The following is a 25,128-nucleotide window of genomic DNA, read 5'->3' as shown; positions in this document are numbered from 1 at the left end:
TGCTTATCAAAAGCACACCAAAACAGCAAATTCTATAAAAGAAAATATATCCATCCACTACACCATAATACAAAAGCATAAAAAGCTCAATTCAAAAGTCCTTTAAAGCTTTAACCTCAATCTATGGAGCTAATCTATAGTTAATTGACAGTAAAATATATACAAATCAATAATCTTAGCTTAGAAAATTACAACCTCTTGAAATAAGAACAAGATTAGAACTTGAATACATAGAAAATAAAAAACAAAAAAGAAAAGTTAGGAACTTGAAAGTACCTGCAAAGAGATTTCATTTCTTCTTTCCTCCCAAATTTTATAAGCCTTTATCTCTTAGAAGCTACAATAGTCTTTCTTATTCACAACTCCCAATCAACTGCCATAAAAAAACACCACAACTTTAGATAGTCAAGAGCAATTTCTTATTAAAAGAGGGTACTCATTAATTATGAAAATAAAAAACCTTCCTTTGTGTTTAGAAGTTCTTGAAGTGTAGGAGGCACTTTTCTGTAAAGAACTGCAGCTTCGAGGCTCTATTCTGTAAATAACTATAGCTTCAACCTTGTAGAATTCTGCAATCCTTTCTATTAATATCTGCAGCTTTCACGAATTTTTTCAAGTTCTGTCCCAATATATAGATTTCATCATATAGGTACCATCCAGAGAGGGAATTTTTTTTGGAGAAAATACTAAAATGGATACAAGATTACCCTAATTTTAAATGATAAAATTGATCCATCATTTGACATAAAATACATATTAATTTGGATAAATAACATGTTTTACTGTGGAAAGTAAAATTATTCAGTTTTTTAATTCTTGAACTGTAAAGAATGACATAATCCTACTACAAAGTCCGACATCCTTCAGCTGAAATTGTAACTATGACCTCGAATTAGTATTCATTCCAATCAATATAATGCTAACCAGATTGTACTTTATTTCCTTAGACTTTGTATATATGTTTTTCCCTTCTTTATGATCAATTAAAACAAAATTTAAACACTTCCACTTAGTGAGACAAATCCTTATCATTATGTCTAATTTTCATATGTTGGTGAAATGGTCTTACTAGCAAGAAAGTGACAACTGTTTTAGGTTTAACTTTCATAGAAGTAATTGAGCAATTGGGATTATCTGATATTAAATTGAAATTTGAATTAAAAAAGATACCTCACACAGACAAACGGAGATCAGAGTGCTCTTGCCTGGGTTCTTGCTTCCAGCAGGAGAGATGCCGTGTGGGAGAATCGCGTGAAGGAGAAGGAAGAGATAGAGCAGGAGCAGCAAGAGTCGCATGAGGCAGAAGGGGGAGATAGAGCAGCAAGATTCGCATGAGGGAGAAGGAGCAGCAAGACTCGTACAAGTCATGGTCATCCAGCGGCTCAACGGAATGGATTAGAGAGAAAGTCAAGAGACTTAGTGTGAGAGAGAGTGAAAGAGGGAAAGAGAGTCGATGGACTGAGTGTGAAAGAGAGGGGAATGGGTTAGAGAGAATTTTCATTAGGCGGCTTCTTTCTATTTCATTTTTCGTTTGGCGCCTAAATTGTCTATTAAAAACCAAAATTAAGCGTGTTTTTTTTATTTTCACATTAATAACGCTTTTTAATATATGTCATATTTTACTGTAATATATACTCAATATTGTTGTAGTGTTAAGATGGCCTATAGGCAAGGTCATGACTCCAACTCAGAGGATAAGATGGGGAGCCTTGCACTCCTCACAATGCAGAAGTCCCACTGCCTCGAGGGTTCAAGATGTCAAACATAACTCCGTATAGCGAGGGAACAAAACCTACTAACCATCTTTCGAAGTTCAATAGATTGATGTCAATTTTTTCGAGGATGCTAAGTGCCACATCTTTCCGTTGACCTTGACGGGACCAGCACACGAGTGGTTCAAGAAGCATCGGCCAGGTTCCATCCACTCATGGCAACATCTCTCCACCTCCTTCCGAAGACAATTCATAGCCACTAAGAAGGTGAACTTCGAGGTCAATGCCTTAGCCAACATAAAGGAAGGACCCCTCGAGACCCTTAAAGCTTACATCAAGAGATTTAAGGAGGAAGCAGCAAGGACCAAGAAGGTTGACGATGACCAATAACTGATGGCTTTGCAAGCTGGTATCCGAGCAGGTTCTCCACTATGGGATGACCTCCAACAGAGAGGATGCCACAGGCTCAACGAATTCATATGTCGAGCCCAGAGATATATCAACTAGGAGGATGCCTAGATCGGAGCTTTCAGAGGACCAGTCTCCTTCCCCATTCCATTAGTCCTGAATGTCGTGGCCTCAGGATCCCAGTTCTTGCCATACACTCCTACCTCATCGAGTATCTGTTAGAAAAACTTATACAGGATCTTTATTTATTTTCATGTAGATCTAATATTAAGCAAGTTAGTATGAGACAACCTAGAACATGTTTCTAAAATTGAATTCAAAGAGAAATAATTATAAGAATACTTACATTATATGCAGCGGAATTAATGAGTCCTTCCTTCAGTTTCTCTAACCCTTGTATCCTTTTTGACACAGAGTATTACCAAGAAACTGAACTGATCTTCAATTTTCTTCACAACCTTCCAAAGTATCCTTGGAATAACCTAGGCTAGAGTGGGAAATTCTCAACACATGAGGTAGATACAGAGAGAAGAAGAGAAAAGAACAATAAGGCTTAGAAAAAGACTTATGTTTAGAGAGAATCTAAAACCTATCAGAAAACCAGTGTCTGTAGTCTGATTTCAACTCTTGCTTATAAACTCATTTAGGCCATTTATTTAATTAAAAAATCAATAAAATAATAGCCAATAATCAGCCCTAGGTCAAAATTATGATGGGCTTTAGGCCCGTGAAATTTTCCATTTGATTATAAGCCCATTGGACTTAAAATCACGGCCTGTATTATTTTCTATTAATTTAATTATTTAAATCTTTTATCAAATTAATTATTTATAATTTGAACATTGATTTAAACTTATTTATTAATTTAAATACTAATTTATCTTAACTAATAAATCTGCCCTAATTTATCTTTTCTTCTCAAAATTACATAACTTTGTGAAACTATCCAAAATTGACGTGGTCAACTTTGATAATTCTAATTGATAATTATATTAATTAATTGAGACTATATAGATGATTTTATCCAAGGTACAGTGGGGACCATGGGCCTATGAAATCAAGCTCCAATAAGTTATCATAAATCTAACAAATAAATTTACTAACTTATTAATTCCTCGTGACTCCACTAAAGACTCGGAATCGCACTCTTGAATTCATAGAATGCTCTATAACAAATATAGATATGCTATTAATTATCCATTGTTACAACAATAATTTTCACTCAATCCTCTATAGATGGTCTACAATGAGATGGGACTAAAATACCGTTTTACCCCTCATTATATTTTATCCTTAAAACACTTAGTTCCTTGTAAATGATATTTCAGTAAACTAATATTAATTATTGAAATGAGATCTCCATCATTTAGCACCTTGAACCAAACTAAAAGGAAACCATCATTTCACTTCTTCATCATAAGCTATAGATGTTCATATCTATGATTAACACTCTCACTCAATTATACTATCGAGTTCCCAAGATATAAGTGTGGGCTAGTCAGTAGGGTAAGTTGGTAACGAACAAGTCAAAGAACTCAAATAATACAATCAGTTAAAATATTAACCACTCAGAATTGAGATTGAATTGACCTATGGTCAACTATATCATATGACTAGAATAGATAATAATTGTATGTTTACTTATCCTATCAACTGTCAATATCGGTCCTGTCTGATGTAATAAATACATTCGATCTTATCTACTTTGCTAATGTTCTGGAAAGAACATAACACTACAATGTGTAAGTAGATCATATCGTATATTGGCAAGTCAGTGTAAATCATGTGCACTGACTAATCTTAGGACTAACTTATTTTGAACATATAATCATATTTATATTCTTCAGCCCAACTGTTCCACCAGTTTGCTTCAGTACTATTTCGTCGGCCAGTTCCAGTGCCGCTCTGTTCGACTATGGGGCTGCTCCCACAGGATATAGTACTTTTTAGTCTGCGCTCAGTGCTAGAACAGTTGCTCCAACCCAATCAGCATCACCAAGTGAGAACCCCAGCAGGAGCAAACGCGGGGGAAAGGGTAAGGGTAAGAAGTCCAAGAGAATTGGAGCAGCTCCCGATGAGAAGTATACTCCCCAATATTCTGAGTACATGAACTTGGTGGATACTCAAGAGAACATTTTCCTGGCCACGGAGTAGCAGATCCACTACTAGAAGCCTCAACCGAGTCGAAGGGGTCAAGAGAGAAGATATTTTACTAAGTTTTCCGATCTCACAATGATGTGGGGCACCAAACTAACAAGTGCATGTAGCTTAGAGACGAGATCGGGAATCTCATCAAACTGGGACATATCCACTAGTATGTCAGGGCTGAAGCATGCCCTACTTAGGCACCGGCCATAAGTCTGCCTCCGCAGCAGGTGGCAACTCCCCAGGTGCCAGGCCAAGTGCCTATGGCACTGGCACAACAAATAGCCCAAGGACCTCGTTCAATCAATGAGAGAGTAGGGACTATCTCCGGAAGACCCCACATGGGGGGCACATCGAGGGGATCGCAAAATCACTACGTGTGAGCCCTAAACAACGATGATGAAGTGCTGGCATTAGCATTGCTACCAGTACAGATGCCACAGATGATGGATCATGTCATCACCTTCTCTGAGAATGATGCTTAAAGAATGCATTTTCCCCACCAAGATACTTTGGTGATCGAGAGCCAAATTTCCAACAAAATTGTCACCCGGATCCTGGTGGATAATGGGAGTTCAATGAACATCCTTTTCATGTCAGCCTTCGAGAAGATTGGGCTTACTACCAGTGACCTGTCCCTATGCACCTCTACTTTCTACGGGTTCTCAAGGGACGGTCTTAGTCTAATGGGGCAGATCAAGCTGCTAGAGACACTAGTAGAAGTTCCTCGTCAGACCTTTAACTATTGTAACAGTGTTGTCGTAGACTGCTTGCCTACTTATAACGCCATCCTGGGACATCTAACCCTGGTGGAGTTTGGAGCAACCACCTTTATACACCACTTGTACAAGAAGTTTCCCACTGAAGCGGGAATAAGCACTGCCCGTGGGGATAGAAAGAGACCTAACATTGCTACAATGTGTCTCTTAAGCATCTAGTTATGGTTGTTGAGGAGGTAGGCCCCGAGTAGTCTCACCTCGAGAAGGTGGAGGTCTAGGCTACTCAAGAAGAAAGGGAGTCCAACGAATTGGACACTAGGGATGGAGAAGAAAGGGATGTTGAGCCCATGGAAGAAGCTCAGGAGGTTATCTTTGACACCTCCAATCCTGAAAGAAAAACTATGGTCGGGAAGAACCTTAAGGTGGAGGTTCGAGAGGCTTTGGTGAGATTTCTCAAGGAAAACTTAGATGTCTTTGCCTAGTCCCATTCTGACATGACGGCTGATGACCCGAACATCATATGCCACACCTTGAATATAGATCAAAATGTTTCACCGATGCAACTGACGAGGAGGACCATTGACCTGACTAGGGTGGTGGCCTTGAAGGGAGAAGTCGACAAGCTTCTTGCGAATGGTTTCATTCGAGATGCTTAGTACCCAAAGTAGTTGTCAAATCCAATCCCGGTGCATAAGCCTAATGGCACCTGGAGAACATGCATCGAATTCTTTGACCTCAACAAGGCATGCCCAAAGGACTGTTTCCCCTTGCCAAAGATTGGTCAGATGGTCGACGCTACCTTAGGGTATGAGCTTCTGTCCTTCATGGACGCATATTCAGGGTACAATCAGATCTTAATGCATGTGGCAGACCAAGATCACACCATCTTTCAACAGACAAAGGTGTCTACTTCTACAAGGCGATGCCTTTCGGTCTCAAGAATGCTGGTGCAACTTATCAGAGATTAGTAAATCGGATGTTCAAAAACCAGCTCGGCCAGAACATGGAGGTTTATGTAGATAACATGCTGGTAAAGTCAAGAATAGCCCACGACCATGTGAAATATTTGGTGGTGGCATTCTTAGTCCTCCGCAGGTTCAAGATGAAGTTAAATCCCTAGAAATGCACTTTTGTGGTGGCCTCCGGGAAGTTCTTGGATTCATTGGCAGTGCCCAAGGAATAAAGGCTAATCCCGAGAAGATAAGAGCCCTGGTAGAGATGCCATCCCCCACGAAGCATAAGGATGTGCAGTGCCTAACTGGTCGGATAGCAACTCTGAGTCATTTTGTCTTGAAGGCAACTGACAAGTGCATTCCTTTCTTCAACACCCTTTGAGGAGGTCAGAGATTTTAATGGATGGAGGAGTGCGAACATGCCTTCCAGCAGCTGATGGCCCACTTGGAGAACCCTACAATTTTGTCAAAGCCTGTAGATGGAGAACCTCTCTTCCTCTACATGGCTATCTCTAAGAACACCATAAGTGTTGCCTTAGTCCGCAAAGAAGGTCGTGTTCATCATCCCATTTACTACGTGAGCAAATGACTCCTCGGAGTGGAGTCCAGGTATCCACTCATGGAGAAGCTGACATTTTTCATGATGATAGGTTCTCGGAAGCTACGATCCTACATCCAGGCGCATCCGATTATGGTCCTCACCAACCAGCCCTTAAGGAATGTCCTCTATAAGTCAGAGTCTTTCAGAAGACTCCTAAATTAGGTGGTCGAGCTGAGTCAATTCAACATTACTTTCCACCCAAGGACTACCATATAGGGACAAGAACTAGAAAATTTTATTGCTGAGTGTACAGGAACACATGACTGATGCGGGGAGGCCCAGGCGGTCGGGCCCACATGGAAGTTATTTGTAGATGGGTCTTCCAACGGGAATGGAGTCAAAACAAGCCTTATCTTGGTATCCCCCGAATGGCACAAGGTTCACAGTGCTTTGAGATTCGGGTTTGACACCTCAAACAACGAAGCTGAGTACGAAGTACTCATTACCGGACTCCGAGTCGCCTTAGAACTCAAAGTTGAAGGCCTCAAAATTTTTAGCAACTCTCAACTTGTAGTGAATCAGGTCCTCAGAGAGTATCAGGCCCAGGGGACAAAGATGGCTGCTTAATTGGCCCAGACCAGGAAATGTTGCACAGCTTCAAAAAGTTCACCATCCGGCATGTGCCAAGGGAACATAATTCCAATGTTGATGCCCTGGCCAAGCTTTCTACCACCAAGGATTCCGAGTTAATCAATTTGGTCCCGATAGACTACTTGACCTCTCCAAGCATCATGACTCCCAAGGAGGGAGAGGTGGTCCAGCCCCAGGACGGTTGGATGGAACTAATAGTGAATTATCTTATCTCTAGAGAGTTACCGCAGGATAAGAAAGCAGCTCATAATTTGCTTTACCAAGCGCCTTGGTACGTAATCATGGACAATAAGTTGTGCAGGCGAGGATATTCATTACCACTACTCTGGTGCGTGTTCAAGCAGGAGGCCAGCCTCATCCTCCGGGAAGTGCATATGGGCTTCTGCGGGGACCACACTGGGGGTAGAGCCTCGCCAAGAAAATCTTGAGACAAGGTTATTTTTGGCCTACAATGAATGGTGATGCAATGGACTACGTCAAGAAGTGAGACAAGTGCCAACGCTACACCAACATCCCCCGAGCTCCTCCAAATGAGCCCACACAGAAGACAAGTCCTTGGCCCATCGTTGTATGGGGCAGTAACCTTATCGGAGCCTTTCCCATGGGAAATAGGTGAGTAAAGTACGTGATTATGGCATTCCACTACTTCACGAAGTGGGTCGAAGCTGAACCTCTCACTACAATCACCTCCAAGAAAGCATTGGACTTCATCATCAAGAATATTGTTTTCCATTACAAGCTCTCGAGGAAGATAGTCTCCGACAATGACCTACAATTTGACAATGAGTTGTTCACTGACTTTTGTCAAATGCATGGATTTATGAAGAGTTTCTCCTCTGTACATCCACAAGAAAATGGACAAGTGGAAGCGGCCAACAAGATGCTTAAAGCCAGTTTGAAGAAAAGGCTAGAACAGGAGAAATACGCTTGGCTTGAGGAACTTCCTAAAGCATTGTGTTCACTCCAAGAATCACTAGATCTTCTGGAGGAGCCCTGAGAATCCTCAAAGCTTCGTGTTGCATCCTACCCACAAAAGGTGGCAAGATATTTCAACTCCAAGGTAAAGGATAGGAAATTTGGGGTCAGAAACTTGGTGTTGCGGAGAGTTTTTCTAGCAACCCGAGACCCAGATGCTGGGGTATTGAGCCCCAACTGGGAAGGCCTGTACCGAGTCGAGAGCATCGTGTGTCTTGGGACATACATACTGGCTCGAATGATTGGGGAGCTAGTGCCTGATGCCTGGAATATCGAGCATCTCTGCCAATATTACCTGTAATACAAGCAATGTATTTTTCTAAATTTTGTAATCATTTTGTAGCCTCGGAGCACAATTAATAAAAATTGTGTGTGCAAAACATGATAGAAAAAATTCTGAGAATTTTCTTATATTTTTAATTTTAATTATTTTACTTCCTAAGAGTACCCGCTCGCTGGCCTGTACAAGTGAACATAGACTAGTTTCCAATCACTTAGAGGGCATAGCTGGGTCACCTTGCTGGATAACCGCTAACAAAAGGATGACCTAGGAAACTAAGCTTGTCGTGACTAGAGTAGGGCTAGTGTCAAAGCATACGAGAAGGGAATAAAATCTAAGTAGCCTACGAGCGGAAGACTTAAGTTATCTCCTGAGGACTATGCGCCCAAGGAGCAATAATAAGTTCGCAACATGCAAAAGGCAGATAGAACCTCGAGTCACCTATAGATGGGGGCAAAAATTCAAATGAAAAGTCACGGTGTAATCTCCTGAGGACTATGTGCCCGTAGAGTAATACTAAGCACAACCTGGGAAACTAAGCTTATCATGAGTGGAGTAAGCCTAGTGTCGAAGTGTTTGAGAATGGATTAACCTAGGAAACTATAATAAACTAAGGATGAAGGAAATTGGAGAGCTCTGGTTTCTTAAGAAAGTTTAAAATGCTAAAAGTGATGAAATGGGAGGAAAAATCTGAGTTTTATACTCGAGAGTTTAGGGAGGAAGAAACTCCTCATTGACCATTGATCACCTATGTGGTAGGCACTCGAGCGTGATCCAACGGTCAATGATATCAAGGCACGGATCGCAATCAAAAAATTGGAAAAGGAAGCTTCGGGTACAGGGCGAAAGGACATCTCGGGTATAGATTAAACGTCTTGGGTGTGGAATAGAGTCCTTATTAATTACACCAATTAACGGGCCCAGTAATGGGAAGTCAATACGTGGCGTTACCTTTTTTGAAACGTGGTTCCTCGATGAGCCCAAACGTCACCCCCGGACTACGTGCTTTGAAATTACTCCTTCCAGTCTATGTCTCCACTGTCCGAGAACAAGTGAAGACATGGGGGGAAAATTTTGTTTGTGTTTTCACCAATTGACATGTGGTACTCATTAGAGAAGTGATTAAGCTCCACATGAGTTAATAAAGCTAAGAGCTCGCCTAGAGCTGCTCAGAAGGTAAGCCTTCAGAGAATGTTGTGATCCAGTTCCAAAGATTAATGTCTTCAAGGGTGTTGTGTCTCAAGGACCATTATCCTAGTCCTCTTGATTTCATGTTCATCTAGTCGTCCAGGCTCGGACGAGTTGTCCTCGGGGTCTGGAGGGATGTGCCATGTGTTAGACGCAACGACCCTCGACAACAACCAGTCGTTTGACAAAGCTACCATTCCTTCAAGTCGTGGTGTCGAGTCCGTACAAGCAACAAATAGCATGTCCCAATGCACCGCCTGATGTTGGAAAACGTGCAGTGACCCCAAGACAATGTCAGGGGCGTTTCTCCCCGTAAGTTTGTGGGCTACAACCTCAAAAATGTACCCTATGTGATACGCATGGGCCCACCACCATCTTTATTACGAGAATTATTATTAATTAGCATTTAGAGCCCAATTAATTGGGAATGTTTGTAATAAATCCCTCTTAAAGGAATTAATTGTCCTCAGCCACTATAAATAGGGCTAGGACACCCATTGTAAAGGGACCCCAAATTTTTGTATTCAGAGCACTGCCAAGAGCTGCCTAAACCCCATAGAAGCTTGAAACCTTCGAGCTTCCCCAAAACCTAATACAATAGACTCGTGGAGTAGGGTTAATTAATAACATGAACCACGTGATATTTGTGTCTTCATACTGTATTTTCTTTAAGTTCATTTGATCAGTTGATACCAAAAGAGGCAGTCAACAATATCTAATTAAGTAATTAAATTTGAATTTGGAACTCACATAATTGTGAGCAGTTTGATTAAATTAGTAAAATTTTATTGATTAAATTTGAGTTTAGGGTACAAAATATGTACGATTTCAAAATACCAAATGAGCATTATTGTAAACACAGGGTACAAAATGGTTATCTACCCTATATTATATATTGAAAAAAATAATAACAAATATATAGTGTACCAAGAATGTATATATATATTTATGACATAATATAATGTAAAAAATATATATATTGTATCACCTATTTGAATAGGCATATAAAAAATTGTATAGTATATTAATATTGAGTTCGTTTAGAAAAAAAAATCTATCTATCTATATATTTATATAAAGGAGAGCTATAAGGAGGTGATGTGGCTTCCTAAAATTATCTATTTTCTTATAATTTATGGGTTTTTTCAAATATTTTATTTAACCGAAGAATTAATTAACATTTTAAAAAATCTCTATAGTCTTTACAAACCATTGCAGGTGTTAAACTTTTAAACTATAAATAAAGTACTATCCGTTCACTTTTATTTGTAATTTTTCTAAATATTCTTTTTCCATATATGGGTGATAGATTTAATTCAATCTTGGCCAATAGTTATATGTTTTTTAGTTCATCAAATTTATATTTATATTAAACATATTATTTATATATTTAATTTTGTAGTATACATATTTATATCATTTAAATTATTAAATTATATATTATACATGGAAAAAAATAATGAGAAATATACAATGTAACAAGAATGTGTATATATATATGATATAATATATAATGTAACAAAAATACATATATATATATATTGTATCACCTATTTTTTAAAAATTACCTTCATAATCTTTGAAGATGCATATAAAGATTATATAGTGTGATGATATTGAGTTATAAATGAGAGTTATAGGAATATGATGTGGCTTCCTAGAATTATCTTTATATGATATATTTATTTTCTCATAATTTGTAGTTTTTTCTAATTTTTTTATTTAACAAAATAATTAATTAACAATTTAAAAAAATTCGTATAGTCCCACAATGGTTTGCTATATTTTTAGGCTATAAATAAAGTACATTTCACTATTATTTTGTAATTTATCCAAATATTAGTATTTTTTTCTGGTGAATGATTTAGCTTAATCTTGCCCAATACTTATATTTTTTTTAGTTAGCCAAATTTATATTAATATTGAACGTACTCTTTATATTTATATATTTAGTTTGTGGTATATATTTTTATATCATTTAAATTTATAAATTATATATTATATATTGAAAAAATGACAAATATATAATATAATAAGAATGTATATATATGACATAATATATAGTGTAACCTTTTTTTAGAAAAAGTCACATTCATAATTTTTTAAGAGGTATATAAAAGATCATATGGTGTGATGATATTGAGTTTGTTTATAAAAAAAAAATATAGACACTTTAACATGTTAATAAGTACGAGATACTCAAGAAAATGAAGACACTATAATGTCAAATTATTTTTGTTTAACATGTTAATAAGTTAAAGATACTCTAGGAAATTAAAACCCTATAATGTTAATTTATTTTTGTTTAACATATTAATAAGTTAAAGATACTCAAGGAAATTAAGACCCTATAATATTAATTTATTTTCGTTGTGTTATGATTTATCTTTTTCGCTAAATAAATAAGACAAAAGAGGAAAAAAAATAAAATTATGATACTATATATAGCTCCTCTTATTTTTTTTTATATAAGAATTAGAAAAGGTATTAGCATATTGAAAAAAAAAAGATTTATGAGATAATTTTAAGTGATGATCCAATATATATGTATGTATGTATATATATAATTTCGGGTGAATTACACAAATCATTACAGAAAAATGGACGAATAATATACAAAAATTATAATTTTCTATCATTATATAAAAGAAATAGCTTCCTTACTCGTATTATATTCTTCTTATAATATTTTTTATGTTAATCAAATAAATATAAAAATTTTGTAGATATATATAATTTTCGGATAATTCTTCTATAGGGGCTTCACTTTAAGCCCTACTGGTGGGGCTCTCAGTGTTTCTCAACCCGTGAACAGTTTTCGGCGCGATTTTTTTTATGACCGTGTATATTGTAGCTATTTAGAGCATCCTGCAAATTTTCAGAAAATTCCGAATAGTTTACAGTACCGAAAACTAGGTTCAAGCATGTTGATTTCCACGCGTATAAAAAAAATTAGTCACGTGTGCAACAACATGTTTGAACTTAGTTTTCGGTACTATAAATTATTCGGAATTTTCTGAAAATTTGCAAGATGTTCTAAATAACTGTTCACAGGTCGAGAACACTGAGAGCCCTACCGGTAGGGCTTAAAGTGAAGCCCCTATAGGAGAATTCCCCTATAATTTTCTAATGTTATAAAATCGCTTTATGCGTGACTATATTTCCTAATTAGTGATATTTGACGGATAATTCCTATTTTTTTATTTTTAACAACAATACTCTCCTTTACGTTGTAAAAGTGTTGCACTTAGTTCCTTACCATTAAGTGCAAGCAAAAATCATGTGGCATCAATTCATTCATAATAAAAACGTAATATTAGTTAATTTAATTTAAAAATACTGACATTTATATAATGAAAAAATATTTTATTTTAATATATTATAAAATAAAAATGAAAGTGAGAGGAGAAGACAAACCAACTCTTACCTAGAAAATTTTGAAAAGGAAGGAAGATTGAGGCAAGCTAGGAAGAAGAGGTTGTTGATTGTGATAGCATTCCTACTATGGTTTTAGTTTAAGCATGTATGGATTTGAAAAGTAAACTCCATTTGAACGATGTTTGCTTGGGAATCTATGAAATGTGGTCTTGCATAGTGGAGTCCCTATAAAATATTCCTTGACTTTTGCATAGGTTTAGATAAAATAAATAAAAAATTATTTAGGGTTTGGGGTGTTTAATTGGTATTGTTTGTCTCTTGTGTGAATTTTTGTTTTGCTATGTTGATTGTACATTTGAATACTGAGTTTTTCACTATTAAATTTTACCACAGTGGTTGTGGTTTAATCTTAATGGGACTGAGAAGTATGAATGTAGGAAGGCTGACTACTTTGATTATTTTGAGCTTAATTACTTCAACATTTTAGACATAGAAGGGGTCATTATCTTTAGGTTACAAACTACCATTTGGTTTTCTCTTCTCACTGAAGGGCATTGCTTTAGACGTGTCAATTTTGGAGTAGTGTTCTTTGAACTTGAAGTGATAATTACATTAGGTTCCCTTTTGGAACTTGCTAATTCTATGGTAGTAAAGATGAAGTAAAAAGTGAAATTTATGGGGATGAAGATGACAGACAACCTAAGGTGGTTGAAATAGATGATGCTGACAGTGATAGGTGTAAATATATGCTAAATATGAGCAAGGACCTAACAAAGCACTACCTAAGTCAGTCACAAAGCCTAAGGTACAAAATGCACATAAATTAGATAGGGCTAGAAGATTGAGGAGGGTCACTACCTTAATGATCCATAACCTCTAATTTACTTGGATCTAGAAAAAGATATATATGCTCAATATTTTAAAATAGAGAAGATTGTTGATGTGCCTAATGATCCTAATAGGTGGTGGGGATCTGTAACAACTATATGCAACGGAACCATGGAATAAAAGATGGCATTAACAATGAGTTTGATTAAGCTAGTGTGCAGCGGAAGGTGTATTGTAAAAAATTTCTTTTTAATATCGAGTCATGATCAATATATATATTTAAATATTAAATCATAAACAAAAAAGATAGATTCAAATCAAATACCTCTTGTAGCCTATCAAATGTCATATTTTTCTTTTAGTATACATAAATGAACACCCAATCCATGAGAATGCTATGAGATCCACACCATGATTTTCCAAGCTAATCCTTAACACTCTGGGACATGTGTGGAAATGCAAGATGTATAGGACAATATTTTGTCTTTAGATGTACTCAATACATGAGATCTAGATATTGGGGGTAATGAGAAGGCTAACTCATATCAATATGATGATCATATGTAGATCAGTCTAAACTTTGAGTAGTCATGAACCCTTGTTCATGTCTATTGGGTCTTTTGATTCACTCATTAAGGTCTCTTAAAATAATGAGATTATTGACTTTTGTTTTGGAGATTCAATAGCATGAATGGCAAGGTTTTGATTCACTCACTAAGATCTAGTAGAATAATTAGACTAGTGACTTTTGTTTTGGAGATTCTATAGCATGAATGCTAGGGTTTGGGTGGTATTGACAAAATACTGAGGCTACATGAAGTGATTATATCATGGACTGGATGAAATTATTCTGTAAATATAAGTCTATAATAACTAAGAGTTCAATTTCATATTTATAGTGGAGTAATAATGGAATTTATAAACAAAATTATTTAATCAAAGAGTTTAATGAATAGTCTGTTTTATTGAAGCTTAGTATTATATCATGGTCCCCAAGTCACCTCTATACTACACTATTGTTGACTGTGTTTTTAGCCAACGACGTGAGAACATCCAAAACGACAAACCTTCAAGAAAATTTAAACGACACAGACGGTTTAATAAAGAAAAAGTAAATAACACACAAGATTTTTATAGTGGTTCAGCCCCGATCAGTCGGTAATACCCTAGTCCACTTAGAGTTGTGATTATAGATCTATACTCAAGATCAGATGGACTGAGCCAACTGAGTTTCTTTAGTACAGATTGCAAAAATACAAGAATTCTTTCAAATGCCAGCACTTTCTCTCTCTAGAATACTCAGACCCAAATTTCTCTCTCTAGAATACTCAGACCCAAATTTTCTCTCTCTAGAAAGAAGAAGCCCTCTCTAATCCCATAAGCCCTCTATTTATAGGCTTAGGGTCATACATCTGATATCCCCTAGAATCGGGATATTTTATTATATTTATTACATTTATATTACAAAAAACATTCAAAATGTAACCAAACCCCCCATTTGTGGGAAGAATGAGAGATTCCCGCGTATCTTGTTGAAGCTGTTTCTGGGAATCTTGACTTAGTCCTCCTCTAGCTAATTGATCCACCTCACCTCCACTCTGGTCGATCATACACATGCTGGTCGGACATACACTTGCTGGTAGGACTTGTGCATGGTGGACATGCACTTCTCTCCTCTAACATCCTTGGGGTCTCCTAGGACCACTCTCTTGGGTTCTCCTCGGACCAAAGTCCCTTGGGCTCTCCTCGGACCACATCCTTGGGGTCTCCTAGGACCACTCTCTTGGGGTCTCCTAGGACCACTCTCTTGAGTTCTCCTCGGACCAAAGTCACTTGGGCTCTCCTCGGACCACATCCTTGGGGTCTCCTAGGATGCACTCTCCTTAGCCTCCTAGGATGCACTCTCCTTTTGCTCTCCTAGGATGCATTCTCCTTAGCCTCCTAGGATGCATTCTCCTTAGCTTTCCTCGGACCAAGGTGCACTTGGCTTGGTTATGACATCTTTCAAGCAGTCCAAATTCTTCGTCAGTCTACCGGGTCCCTTTATCACAACTCTGAGGAGTCAATGTATTTATTGACTATTAACGTGTCTTTTACTGACCATGCACTGCCACTTGTCACCTTTATTGCCACGTCATTTGATCTCCAATTTTTGGGTATAACAATTGTCTATGGTGTGAGTGGTATTGACAAAATAAATTGGGATTGGACTAAAACTGTAGGGAATTATTTTTTCAGGGCAAATGTATAATTATGTGATAATTAATTAATTAATTTAACTAAGATGTTTGATTTGAAAACTATATATTAGTTGAGAATAATATTAATTGACTTTGGATTAATTAATATTAAGAGAGTATGATATTAATTTATTAATGCTAATAAATTATTTAGATTGCATAAGATAAAGTTAATTTTGAATTAACTGATATTTACACATTTATGAATTAATACATTATTTTAATGCATATATACTTTATCTTATTAATTAAATAAATAAAAGAAAAAAAACTGGGGAGCACCACGTGGTGCCACACGCACAGTCACTGTCTTGCACAGTGATTGAAGTGTAACATTAGGCCAGACCAAATTTTGAATCGTTCGAATTTTAAATATTATAATTTGAAATATTTTATTTATTAAATTACTATTTAAAAATATATTTTGATTTGATTAAATACTTAAATCTGAACCTAATCAATTATTGACTAAGTCTATAGTGATAGATATTTTAGGTTTATAAAATCACATGTCGTGATTTTTTAGTGAGGCACATTATTTGGTTTTTAGAGAAATCCTGAAAAAGATTGATACTCTCTCTTAGCCTCTCTCTTGGTCTAACATCTATTGATCTCGTTTGTTGAGAATATCAAGAAAGTCTATATTGCACATATCATCCTACATACCCACACATGTCCTAGTGTGTTGAGGATTAGCTTGGAAGATCGCGGTGTGGATCTTAGTGCAATCTTGTAGATTAGATGTTTGTTATTATATACTAAACGATAGTGATGATACTTGATAGGCTACAAAAGGTATTGTATTTGGATCTATCTATTGTGTTTGATTTAATGTATACATACATATATTGATCCTAGCTCGATCTTAAAAACAATTATTTTTCGCAATACACCTTCTACTGCACACTCTTATTTACACATTTACCACTAACATTCATAAACCTTAACAATCTCCCACTTTCCCTTAACAAGCAAGTGTGGCATATTTCATAATCCCATATTTCACACATGACCCTTAAACAACTTAGCAGGAAGTGTTTCGCTAAATGGGCCTGCCATGTTCCGTTCCGACAATCTTCATAGCTGTCACATCATCCCCAATGTACGATCTCTCTGCAATATAGTATTTCATTTCTATATGCTCACCTCTCTTGTGACTCCTTGGTTCCTTTGAATTAGCTACCGCACCATTGCTGTCACATTAAATTATCATTGACTTGTTTGTATCTGGAACAATTTCCAAATAAGTATAGAACTTTCTAAGCCTAACCGCTTCCTTGGCTGTTTAACAAGCCGCTATATATTCTACTTCCATGGTTGAATCTGAAATGTTGGATTTTTTAATACTTCTCCAGACTACATCTTCTCCAATAAGAGTGAAGTGAATACTGATCCAAATGTCGACTTACAACTGCCTCTATCTGATTGAAAATGAGAATTATTATATGTAGTAAAGGTTTAATCCACCTCTTCAATAAACAAGCATATAATCTCTCGTTCTTCGAAGGTACGTGAGAATGTGCTTTACTGCAATCCAGTGTTCCAAACTAGGACTTGACTGATAACTATTGACTACTCCCATTTCAAAACAAATGTCTGGTCTCGTACACAACATAACATACATGAGACTTCCAACTACTAAAGCATAGGCCATGGCGAGCTAGGATGTCGGAGATCTGTCCTAATGAAGACACCAAGCTCCAGTAATGTTTGGCCTCGAGCATTTCTCCCCTAGACGTAGGAATGGAAGTAGGTTTCGAAGTGGAGGGACGATTTGATGAATCCTCCATCAGTGTGAAACTGAGGTCACCCGGCTTGAAGGCAACAGTGACTTTGAGCTTGGGGTCAAGAGGGACCGGTCTAAGTTCGGGGTCTGGATCAGGATAAATCGCGACCTGAAGCCTTTTCCTTTTCCTCTCCTCAACTTCATTGATTTTGTGTCGGAAGTGAGCTCAAATTTCTTCTTCCTCACACCTCAATTTGTGCTCGTGAATAAGCCGCTTATTTCAAGTAAAGGGTGATTCAGGGCTTGGAGTCGACGGGTAGTAGGAAGTTGCAAGCACTGACCCCACCGTTTTTCCAAATTCTGCGACATCTAGCAAGAAAGAAAAGGGTGAGGGCCAGGCACAAGAAATAAGAACAAAATTTTAAGTGATTCGAGCTCGAAGGCCCGAGGTCACGGAGTAAGTTCGATCGAGATCGAAGGAATGGGTAAACTCGAAAGAACCCCCGAGTCATTGTAAGGCTCGGGCTTCGAGAGTGTATTTGACATGGAAAAAGGAAGTAAATTTATTTTAAAGAATCCCGAATTTTCAGGGAAAAAGTTGGCGGTTACTCAAAAATGTTATAATTTTGGGAAACGTGCAATTTAAAAACCCTAATTCCATACCCCATTTCTTGGCCTACACGATATGATATCTGAAACTTAAATAACACAATAAAAGAGCCATATTTGCATCTTTTATGCAAAATCTGGGTTTGGAACCCATAATATCAGAAGAACCTAAGAACTACACAGTATCGGCTAAAACATTCTAGTGCTAAACTAGTATATGTGCCTACAGTGCAACAACAATTCAAACGTTCATGGAGAAAAAGTACTTATGAACATACGGGATCAAGGACGGAAACTTACACAATGAAGATGGTGGGTACAGAGAGATTGATGACCAAAGGAGTGGTTGCAAGAATGATCTCACAGAGTCGAATAAGCAAACGTTGTTTTGCTTTCTCGGATTGGAAAACATTCAAGAGCAGAGCGGACTTCGATTTTGGTTTCTCTTCTTTTTTCTCTGAAAATTCAAAGCGAGAAAGTAAAATGAGGAAGACGATGGGGATGTATTTATAGGCCCCAGGGAAAGTCAAAGGTCAGGCTAATTTGAGCCGTTAACCAGATTTCGTATCTGATCCAACGGTCAGGTACAAATGGAGTACTGGCGGCAGACGAATAGACATGGAAGAAGTGAAAAGGCACTCAAGTACTCTGATTAGTCAATCCCTGGTTGACGCGTGTCCATACTCGAGTGCAATTAATGGTACAGTTTCTAGGGAGGGTAGTTCAAAAGTTTCCTTCTCATAGGATTCGAACTGATACTTTTGAGGGGGCAAAATATTACACCCAGATTTCAAGCATGAGAAGCTATGATCCTGAGATCTAGGCTTGTTAAGTGTAAGCTTGAAATAGACGCGGTCGTCATGCGTCAAACTGTTTCTCTGTAAATAGCGACCTCGAAGGTTCGCTGGATGTGTAGCCTTGAAAATGCTCCGAGCTCGCAAATAGCATGGTGTGACACTTGTATATATCCTTGAACCATCTCTTGCCTTCCAAACTAGTTCGAGCTCGGAATGTGTGAGTTCGAATGTGGCAACATCGTCAATGTCTATTTGTTCCGAGCATAGGCAAAGTAAGGTGACAAGCTCGTGATCAACTGATAGTCTCGGAGATTTGATGAGTCTCGTATATGAGTTAATTAGTTATATGTGAACATATTTATTGTTGGACAATCTCAATGTTTAAGGGATATTATTTAATCTGTTATCTGATCCCACATTTTATGGGACGTTTCCGTGTATGTAAGAAATAATGCATTAAATAACATTATATTAATTTATTCACAGAATATCTTCCCGAGATATGTGGGAATGAATTATGCAACATTCTCTATAAATAGAGAAGGAAGATCCATTTGTAGGGGATCGATTTCTGATTTCTGAAGAGACTCTCGGCAACTATTCTCTGAAAAGTTTCAAGAAAACTCCCAAGTTCTAATAACATAGACTCGTGGACTATGCAGATTTAACTGCTGAACCACGTAAAAAACCTCTTGTGTTCATCTTCTTTCATTTCCTCAAACATTCTTCTTGTTTAATTGCTCTCATTTTTAAGTTGACGAAAAACGGCGTCAACAATAGCCGATTACCAGACTGGACCTTTTATATAAAAAAAATTAACTTTTACACCTCGTGTTTTGTCAAAGTGTTAAGAATAAGAATATGTATATATATAGATAGATTATTTGAACCATATGTCTTTTGGCCGATTACTTATTTGGACCCTTTATTTTTTTAAATGGTCAAATAAATTATTAAAAATTAATCAAGCAAAGAGTTCGTATTGAATTTTCAGAAAAAATATTTGATTTAAATAGAATAAATCAGAATATATTTTCTTTAATATAATTGTGTTGTAGTTTAATTTTTAAATCATTTAAATATATATTTATATATTCATGCATGTTTAACTTTAATTATAATATTTTTGTAAAAAATATCACATCTAAAATATCTATATTTAAATTAGTTAAATAATTTATTATTATATATAGATAGATATTTAGAAACTAAGATAAAATAAAATATAGTTAATACTAATTAATTTATTATTATATATAGATAGATATTTAGAATCTAAAATAAAATAAAAAACGGTTAATTATTATTATTATTATTAAAAAAATAGAATAGAAATATATAGTTTTAAGAAAAAGTTGAATAAAAAAAATGAGAAAAATTAAGAAAATAGATAGAGTGAGCTGGAGCAATTTTAGAGTGTTTTTATATAAATAAATAGATTTATAAAATTTAAAAAAAAAATAGAAAAACAAATAAAACACATCATTTCCTTGGGACTTTCCTTTATATAAATATATTGTGTAAATATATAGATTTATAATATTAAAAAAAAGAATACAATATGAGTAAGGAAATTATAATATATTTTTTATAATTATAGAAATTTATAATTTTCGCACACACTTAGTAATTCTTCCACATTTCTTTAATGTTATAGAGTAAATCACAATATATTTTATTTTATTTTATATAATTGTGTTGTAGTTTAATTTTTAAATCATTTAAATATATATTTATATATACATGCACGTTTCGTTTTAATTATAATATTTTTTCAAAAAAAAATATCTCATTTAAATATCTCCATTTAAATTAGTTAATTAATTTATCATTATATATAGATAGATGTTTAGAAACTAAGATAAAAGAAAATAGAGTTAATAGTAATTAAGTTATTATTATATGTATATATATTTAGAAACTAAAATAAAATAAAAAAGAGTTAATTATTTTTTTTAAATGGAATAAAAATATATTATTTTTAGAAAAAGTTGAATAAAAATTGAGAAAAACTAAGAAAATAGATAGAGTGAGTTAGAACAATTTTAGAGTGCATTTATATAAATAAATAGATTTACAATATTTAAAAAATTAGAAAAATTAAGAAACCACACCATCTCCTTGTGACTCTCCTTTATATAAATATATAGATTTATAATATTAAAAAAATACAATATGAGTAAGGAAATTATAATTTTTTTTATAATGATAGAAAATTATAATTTAGTAATTATTCCACTTTTCCTCAATGTTATATATGTTTGTAAAACTCGCCCGAAATTATATATAAAATATAAATTTGATAAACTAAAAAAATATATAACTATTGGGCAAAATTGAGTTAAATCAATCATCATAAGAAAAAATATTAATATTTGGACAAATTACAAATTAAAGTCAATGAATGGTTTATTTATAACCTAGAAGTATAACCCCACAATGATTTGTAAACCATGTGGGACTATAAGAATTTTTTAAATGAATAATTAATCATTTTAAAAAAAAATAGAAAACCACAAATTATAAGAAAATAGATAAATATTATATTATTGATTCTAAGAAGTCACATGATCTCCACATAACTCTCCTTTCTAAACAAAGAGTTCGTATTGAATTTTCAAAAAAAAATATTTCACTAAAATAGAGTAAATCAGAATATATTTTTATTTATATAATTGTATTGTAGTTTAATTTTTAAATCATTTAAATATATATTTATATATTCATGCACGTTTCATTTTAATTATATATATATTTTTAAAATATCACATTTAAAAAGACATTTAAATATCTTTATCTAAATTAGTTAATTAATTTATCATTATATGTAGATAGATGTTTAGAAATTAAGATAAAAGAAAATAGAGGTAATAGTAATTAATTTATTATTATATATAGATAGATATTTAGAAACTAAAATAAAAAAGAGTTAATTTTTTTTTAAATAGAATAAAATATATTGTTTTTAGAAAAAGTTGAATAAAAAAATGAGAAAAACTAAGAAAATAGATAGAGTGAGTTAGAACAATTTTAGAGTGCCTTTATATAAATAAATAGATTTATAATATTTAAAAAAAATTAGAAAAACTAAGGGGCTGATTGGTTTATTATTCAAATACAATTTTATGTTTTTTAATCCTTAAAATATAAAGTTCTCACATAATCCTTTATTGGTAGGTTATTTTAAAAAACAAATCCAAAACAAGTTTTGAAAAATGAGCCTGCTTTTACACATAAAAATTGAAAACGATATTTTATCATTTCCTATAATTTCCTTAGATTTTAGAGGGACCCGCATCATTTTAAATATAAAATCACTAACTAATCAAAATTTTGGAAAGTGAAAATATTATTTTCAAAATGAGTATTTTCAAATCAATTTAACTATCCACATACATTGTATTTGAATGTTGAATCAATCAAGCCCTAAGATAACACATCACCTCTTTGAGACTCTACTATATATAAATATATTATCTCAATATATAGATTTATAATATTAAAAAAAATACAATATGAGTAAGGAAATTCTAATTTTTTTTTATAATGATTAGAAAATTATAATTTTTGTAGACTCTTAGTAATTCTTCAATTTTTCTTTAATGTTATAGAGTAAATCAGAATATATTTTCTTTTAGATAATTGTGTCGTAGTTTAATTTTCAAATCAAATAAATATATATTTATATATGCATGCACGATTCATTTTAATTATAATATTTTTTTAAAATATTTCTCATTTAAAAATACATTTAAATTAGTTAATAATTTATCATTATATATAGATAGATGCTTAGAAACTAAGATAAAAGAAAACAGAGTTAATAGCAATTAATTTATACAGAGTTAATAGCAATTAATTTATTATTATATATTGATAGATATTTAGAAACTAAAATAAAATAAAAGAGAGTTAATTATTATTATTATTATTTAAAAAAATAGAATAAAAATATATTGTTTTTAGAAAAAGTTGAAAAAAAAGAGAGTAAAACTAAGAAAATAGATAGAGTGAGTTAAAGCAATTTTAGAGTGCCTTTATAAAAATAAATAAATAGATTTATAATATTTAAAAAAATTAGAAAAACTAAAGAAACACATCATTTCCGTAGGACTCTCTTTTATATAAATATATAGATTTATGATATTAAAAAAAATACAATATGAGTAAGGAAATAATAATTTTTTTTATAATGATAGAAAATTATAATTTTTGTAGACACTTAGTAATTCTTCCACTTTTCCTTAATGTTATATATGCTTGTATAACTCACTCGAAATTATATATAAAATTTAAATTTAAATTTAATAAACTAAAAAAATATATAACTATTAGGCAAGATTTAGTTAAATCAATCATCATAAGAAAAAAAATATTAATATTTGGATAAATTACAAATTAAAGTCAATGAAATGTTTATTTACAGCCTAGAAGTATAAACCCATAATTATTTGTAAACCATGTGGGACTATAGAGATTTTTTAAATGATTAATTAATCATTTTTTAAATAAACAAAATTAGAAAAAACCACAAATTATAAGAAAATAGATAAATTATATATTATTGATTCTAGGAAGCCACATCACTTCCATATAAATCTCATTTCTATACAAAGTGTTCGTGTTGAATTTTCAGAAAAAATATTTGACTAAAATAGAGTAAATCAGAATATATTTTATTTTATATAATTGTCTTGATTTAAATATATATTTATATATGCATGCACGTTTCATTTTAATTATAATATTTTTTTTTAAATATCTCATTTAAAAAAACATTTAAATATCTCTATTTAAATTAGTTAATTAATTTATCATTATATATTGATATATATTTAGAAACTAAGATAAAAGAAAATAGAGTTAATAGTAATTAATTTATTATATATATATAGATATTTAGAAACAAAAATAAATAAAATAGAGTTAATTTTTTTTTTTAAATAGAATAAAAATATATTGTTTTTAGAAAAAGTTGAATAAAAAAATGAGAAAAACTAAGAAAACGCATCATCTCCTTGAGACTCTCATTTATATAAATATATAGATTTATAATATTTAAAAAAAATACAATATGAGTAAGGAAATTATAACTTTTTTATAATGATAGAAAATTATAATTTAGTAATTCTTCCACTTTTCCTTGATGTTATATATGTTTGTATAACTCACTTAAATCAATAATTATAAGAAAAAAATTATTAATGTTTGGACAAATTACAAATCAAAGTCATGAAGGGTTTATTTATAGCCTAGAAGTATAACCCCACAATGATTTGTAAACCATGTGGGACTATAGGGATTTTTGAAATGATTAATTAATCATATTTTAAATATATAAAAAATTAGAAAACCACAAATTATAAAAAAAATAGATTGTTGACATCATTTTTCGTCAACTTAAAATGTAGAGCACGTAAACAGTAAAGAATTATGGCCAGAAAAATACAATAAAACAATGAGAGTTTTTTACGTGGTTCAGCAGTTAACTCTGCCTAGTCCACGAGTCTTTGTTATTAGAACTTAGGAAATTTCTGGAAATCTTTCAGGGATGAATTTTCCAGAGTTTCTCTCAAGATCACAAAATTTCGGTCATTTACAAAGGTACATGACTTCTCTATTTATAGAGGAAGTCTCAGAATACTATCCCACACGTTTTTGGGAAGTTATACTATATATTAATAAATTTAATGGCTTTAAAGCCTGGAACTCCTATATACAAGGAAACGTCCCCTGAAGATCAGGGGGTGTGTAACCGACTAATAAATATCCATTTATTATAGGGAAGTTACAACAATAATATCTCTTGAATGCATGGACTGTGTCCCTTCAAGTGACCTATTAAGCCGTTCGAGATCAGCAATCAGCATCATGCCCGTTTAAGGCTCTGAGTGAAGTACAAGTTGTCTTGTTTTCCCGAAATCAGTTCGGAAAGGGTAAGTACCACCGAGGCTGCCTTACCCCGAGCTCACACTCAT

The sequence above is a fragment of the Humulus lupulus genome, chromosome 2 (genome assembly GCF_963169125.1).
Source record: "Humulus lupulus chromosome 2, drHumLupu1.1, whole genome shotgun sequence".
Classification (NCBI taxonomy): domain Eukaryota; kingdom Viridiplantae; phylum Streptophyta; class Magnoliopsida; order Rosales; family Cannabaceae; genus Humulus; species Humulus lupulus.
Note: the sequence above shows the minus strand (reverse complement) of the source record.